Here is a 6,420-nt window from a genome sequence, read left to right on the forward strand (position 1 = left end):
TATCAGTTTTTAACTGAATTCTTGTAGATCTGTGATACTTTTAAGACTAATGGAGTAGATCTTGAAGTCTACAGGCTCATGCTTTTCCCCTTTGCTGTAAGAGACAGAGCTAGAACATGGTTGGATTCACAACCCAAAGATAGCCTGGACTCTTGGGATAAGCTGGTCACGGCCTTCTTGGCCAAGTTCTTTCCTCCTCAAAAGCTGAGCAAGCTTAGAGTGGATGTTCAGACCTTCAAGTAAAAAGATGGTGAATCCCTCTATGAAGCTTGGGAAAGATACAAGCAGTTGACCAAAAAGTGTCCTTCTGGCATGCTTTCAGAGTGGACCTTTTTAGATATATTCTATGATGGTCTATATGAGCTTTCTAAGATGTCACTGGACCATTCTGCAGGTGGATCCATTCACCTAAAGAAAATACCTGCAGAAGCTCAAGAACTCATTGACATGGTTGCAAATAACCAATTCATGTACACTTCTGAGAGAAATCCTGTGAGTAATGGGATGCCTCAGAGGAAGGGAGTTCTTGAAATTGATGTTCTGGATGCCATATTGGCTCAAAACAAAATGTTGACTCAGCAAGTCAACATGAATTCTCAGAGTTTGAATGGATTGCAAAATGCATCCAACAGTACTAAAAAGGCATCTTCTGAAGAAGAAGCTTATGATCCTAAGAACCCTGCAATGCCAGAGGTGAATTACATGGGTGAAGCCTATGGAAACACATATAATCCCTCATGGAGAAATTATCCAAATTTCTCATGGAAGGATCAACAAAAGCCCCAACAAGGCTTTAATAATGGTGGAAGAAACTGTTTAAGTGATGAGCGGATAATTTATACGCTTTTTGGCATTGTTTTTAGTATGTTTTAGTTAGTTTTTATTATATTTTTATTAATTTTTAGTTAAAATTCACTTTTCTGGACTTTACTATGAGTTTTTGTGTTTTTCTATGATTTCAGGTATTTTTTGGCTGAAATTGAGGGACCTGAGCAAAAATCTGATTCAGAGGCTGAAAAGGACTGCAGATGCTGTTGGATTCTGACCTCCCTGCACTCGAAGGGGATTTTCTTGAGCTACAGAAGCTCAATTGGCGCGCTCTTAACTGCGTTGGAAAGTAGACATCCTGGGCTTTCCAGAAATGTATAATAGTGCATACTTTGCCCTAGATTTGATGGCCCAAACCGGCGTTCCAAATCAGCTCAAAACTGCCCGGCGTTAAACGCCGGAACTGGCACAAGAATGGGAGTTAAACGTCCAAACTGGCACAAAAGCTAGCGTTTAACTCCAAGAAAAGTCTCCACACATAGAAGTTTCAATGCTCAGCCCAAGCACACACCAAGTGGGCCCGGAAGTGAATTTTTATGTCATTTACTCATTTCTGTAAACCCTAGGCTACTAGTTCTCTACAAATAGGACCTTTTGCTATTGTATTTTCATCTTTAGATATTTGGATCTTTTGATCATTTTAGATCTTAGGATCATCTTTGGACATTTAGTTCTTAGATCATGGGGGCTGGCCTCACGGCCATGCCTGAACCTTGTTCTTATGTATTTTCAACGGTGGAGTTTCTACACACCATAGATTAAGGTGTGGAGCTCTGCTGTACCTCGAGTATTAATGCAATTACTATTGTTCTTCTATTCAATTCAGCTTATTCTTGTTCTAAGATACTCATTCGCACACAAGAACATGATGAATGTGATGATTATGTGATGCTCATCATCATTCTCACTTATAAACGCGTGCCTGACAACCACTCCCGTTCTACAAGCAAACAATGCTTGAATGTTTATCTCTTGGATTCCTTAATCAGAATCTTCGTGGTATAAGCTAGAATTGATGGCGGCATTCTGTGAACCGAAAGGTCTAAACCTTGTCTGTAGTATTCTGAGTAGGATTCAATGATTGAATGACTGTGACGAGCTTCAAACTCCTGAAGGCTGGGCGTTAGTGATAGATGTAAAAGAATAAATGGATTCTATTCCAACCTGATTGAGAACCGACAGATGATTAGTCGTGCTGTGACAGAGCGCGTTGAACATTTTCACTGAGAGGACGGGACTGTAGCCACTGACAACGGTGATGCCCAACATACAGCTTGCCATGGAAAGGAGTAAGAAGAATTGGATGAAGACAGTAGGAAAGTAGAGAGACGGAAGGGACAAAGCATCTCCATACGCTTATCTGAAATTCTCACCAATGAATTACATAAGTATCTCTATCTTTATTCTATGCGTTATTCATAAATCATCTATAACCATTTGAATCCGCCTGACTGAGATTTACAAGATGACCATAGCTCGCTTCATACCAACAATCTCCGTGGGATCGACCCTTACTCGCGTAAGGTTTATTACTTGGACGACCCAGTGCACTTGCTGGTTAGTTGTGCGAAGTTGTGACCACGGTATTGAGCACCAAGTTTTTGGAGCTACTACCGGGGATTGTTTGAGTTGTGAAAAGTAGAGATCACAATTTCGTGCACCAAGTTTTTGGCGCTGTTGCCGGGGATTGTCTTGAGTTTGGACAACTGACGGTTCATTTTGTTGCTTAGATTAGGTATTTTTCTTCAGAGTTCTTAAGAATGAATTCTAGTGTTTCAAGGTGATGTTCTTATCATCACCAAAGCTGATTGATTCTCATCAATTTAGCTCTTGAATGTAATGTCCTGCTGAAGCTTGGTTAGCCATGCCTAATTTCTTTAGACTGAAGCTTTAGACTAACATTGCATGATTCCTGGAATTCTCATTAAGAATTTTGATATCCTTATTTTCTTTTTCACTCAATTTTCAAAAAAAATAAAAAAAAAATTACAAAATCATAAAAACCAAAAATATTTTTTGTTTTCTGTTGAGTCTAGTGTCTCATTTTAAGTTTGGTGTCAATTGCATGTTTCTTTTCTCCTTGCATTTTTTGAATTCATTCATGTGTCTTCATTAATCTTCAAGTTGTTCTTGATGATTTCCTTGTTCTGATCTTTACATTCTCTTGTCTTGAGTGTTTTGTTGTTTCTCATATGTATTCTCATTTTGTTAGTGTCAATAGTATACAAACTTCTAAGTTTGATGTCTTGCATGCATTGTTTATTTGATCTTAGTGGCATTTTGATTATTCCTCATCATTAAAAATTCAAAAAAAAAATTTCTTTGTGTCTTTTCAAGTCAATAATACAGAGAATTGAAGATTCAGAACATACAGCAGAGGAATTGGAAAGATACAAACAATTGATCAGAAAGTGTCCTTCTAACATTCTTTCTGAATGGAGCATCATAGGTATCTTCTATGATGGTCTATCTAAATGTCCAAGATGTCATTGGACAGCTCTGCTAGAGGATCTCTTCATCTGAAAAAGACGCCTACAGAAGCTCAAGAGCTCATTGAAATGGTTGCAAATAACCAATTCATGTACACTTCTGAAAGGAATCCTGTGAACAATGGGATGAATCAGAAGAAAGGAGTTCTTGAGATTGATACTCTGAATGCCATACTGGCTCAAAACCAAATATTGACTCAGCAAGTCAATTTGATTTCTCAAAGTCTGTCTGAAATGCAAGCTGCACCAGGCAGTACTAAGGACGCTTCATCTGAAGAAAAAGCTTATGATCCTGAGAACCCTTCAATGGAAGAGGTGAATTACATGGGAGAACCCTATGGAAACACCTATAATCCTTCATGGAGAAATCATCCAAATCTCTCATGGAAGGATCAACAGAGACCTCAACAAGGTTTCAACAACAATAATGGTGGAAGAAATAGGTTTAGCAATAGCAAGCCTTTTCTATCATCTTCTCAGCAACAAATAGAGAATTCTAAGCAAAGCCACTCTGACTTAGCAACCATGGTCTCTGATCTAATCAAAACCACTCAAAGTTTCATGACTGAAACAAGGTCCTCCATTAGAAACTTGGAGGCACAAGTGGGACAGCTGAGCAAGAAAATTACTGAACTCCCTCCTAGTACTCTTCCAAGCAATACAGAAGAGAATCCAAAAGGAGAATGCAAGGCCATTAACATGACCCACATGGCCGAATTTGGAGAGGAGGAAGAGGCAGTGAGCGCCACTGAGGAAGACCTCAATGGACGTCCACTGGCCTCTAATGAGTTCCCTAATGAGGAACCATGGGAATCTGAGGCTCATAATGAGACCATAGAGATTCCATTGGATTTACTTCTGCCATTCATGAGCTCTGATGAGTATTCTTCCTCTGAAGAGGATGAAGATGTCATTGAAAAGCGAGTTGCTAAATACCTTGGAGCAATCATAAAGCTAAATGACAAGTTATTTGGTAATGAGACTTGGGAGGATGAACCCTCTTTGCTCACCAAAGAACTGGATGACTTGTCTAGGCAGAAATTACCTCAAAAGAGACAGGACCCTGGGAAGTTCTCAATACCTTGTACCATAGGCACCATGACTTTTAAGAAGGCTCTGTGTGACCTAGGGTCAAGCATAAACCTTATGCCTCTCTCTGTAATGGAGAAGCTAGGGATCTTTGAGGTGCAAGCTGCAAGAATATCACTAGAGATGGCAGATAATTCAAGAAAACAAGCTTATGGACTTGTAGAGGATGTTTTGGTAAAGATTGAAAACCATTATATCCCTGCTGATTTCATAGTCCTAGAGACTGGGAAGTGCATGGATGAATCCATCATCCTTAGCAGACCCTTCCTAGCCACAGCAAAGGCTGTGATTGATGTAGACAGAGGAGAATTGATCATTCAAGTGAATGAAGAATCCTTTGTGTTTAAGGCTCAAGGATATCCCTTTGTTATCATGGAGAGGAAGCATGAAGAGCTTTTCTCAAAACAGAGTCAAACAGAGCCCCAACATTCAAACTCTAAGTTTGGTGTTGGGAGGCCACAACCAACTTCTAAGTTTGGTGTTGAACCCCCACATTCAAACTCTAAGTTTGGTGTTGGGAGGTTCCAACTTTGCTCTGAGTATCTGTGAGGCTCCATGAGAGCCCACTGTCAAGCTACTAACATTAAAGAAGCGCTTGTTGGGAGGTAACCCAATGTTATATTTATCTATTTTCCTTTGTTATTTTATATTTTCTGTAGGTTGATGATCATGGGAAGTCACAAAATCAATTGAAAAAGCAAAAACAAAATGAAAAATAGAAAGAAAAATAGCGCACCCTGGAGGAAAACCTTGCTGGCGTTTAAACGCCAGTAAGGGTAGCAAATGGGCGTTTAACGCCCAGTCTGGCACCATTCTAGGTGTTTAACGCCAGAAAGGGGTACCAGACTGGCGTTAAACGTCATGAAAGGGCAAGAAGTTGGCGTTAAACTCCAGAAATGGGCACCAGCCCAGCGTTTAACGCCAAAATTGGCATAAAGAGCATTTTTGCTCGCCACTTGGTGCAGGGATGAATTTTCCTTGACACCTCAGGATCTGTGGACCCCACAGGATCCCCACCTACCTCACCACCCACCTCTCTTCTTCACCCATTCACCAATCATCTCAATACCTCTTCCCCAAAAACCCCTCACCTATCAAATCCCACCATTCTCTTCACCACTCACATCTATCCTTCATAAAACCCCACCTACCTTACCATTCAAATTCAAACCACTTTCCCTCCCAAACCCATCCATACATGACCGAACCCTACCCCTCTCTTCACCCCTATATAAATCCATCTTTACCCCTTCATTTCCACATAACTAAAACACTACTTCTCCCCTTTGGCCGAACCACAAAGCCACCTCCATCTCCTCTATTTCTTCTTCTTCTACTCTCTTCTTTCTTCTTTTGCTCGAGGACGAGCAAACCTTCTAAGTTTGGTGTGGTAAAAGCATTGCTTTTTGTTTTTCCATAACCATTTATGGCATCTAAGGCCGGAGAAACTTCTAGAAAGAGGAAAGGAAAGGCAAAAGCTTTCACCTCTGAATCATGGGAGATGGAGAAATTCATCTCAAGGGTGAATCAAGACCACTTCTATGAAGTTGTGGCCATGAAGAAGGTGATCCCCGAGGTCCCTTTTCAAACTCCAAAAAAGGTCAACTTTAATCAAAGGTTGGGCCAAGTCCTCATGGATATCTGTGTGGAAGGAGCTCAAAGCACACAAGAGATCCCACTCATCATGAAATCCCTGAGATACCTCAAGGGATGCACTTTCCTCCACAAAACTATTGGGAGAAAATCAACACCTCCCTAGGAGAATTGAGTTCCAACATGGGACAACTAAGGGTGGAGCACCAAGAACATTCCATCCTCCTCCATGAAATTAGAGAAGATCAAAGAATCATGAGAGAGGAGCAACAAAGGCAAGGAAGAGACATTGAGGAGCTCAAGCACTCCATAAAATCTTCAAGAGGAAGAACAAGCCGCCATCACTAAGGTGGACCTGTTCTTTAATTTCCTTGTTCTTTATTTTCCTGTTTTTCGAATTTTCATGCTTATGTTTATCTAT

General features: G+C 40.4%; 1 non-coding gene across 1 annotated transcript; it reads right to left on the bottom strand.

Moving 5' to 3' along the window:
• Window positions 1-210: 210 nt before the first annotated feature.
• LOC130952200 (small nucleolar RNA R71) lies at window positions 211-314 on the bottom strand. The gene has a single exon (XR_009074381.1). It is a non-coding gene; the product is annotated as a small nucleolar RNA R71 (small nucleolar RNA).
• Between the last annotated feature and the right edge of the window lie 6,106 nt (window positions 315-6,420).

The sequence above is a fragment of the Arachis stenosperma genome, chromosome 9 (genome assembly GCF_014773155.1).
Source record: "Arachis stenosperma cultivar V10309 chromosome 9, arast.V10309.gnm1.PFL2, whole genome shotgun sequence".
Classification (NCBI taxonomy): Eukaryota; Viridiplantae; Streptophyta; class Magnoliopsida; order Fabales; family Fabaceae; genus Arachis; species Arachis stenosperma.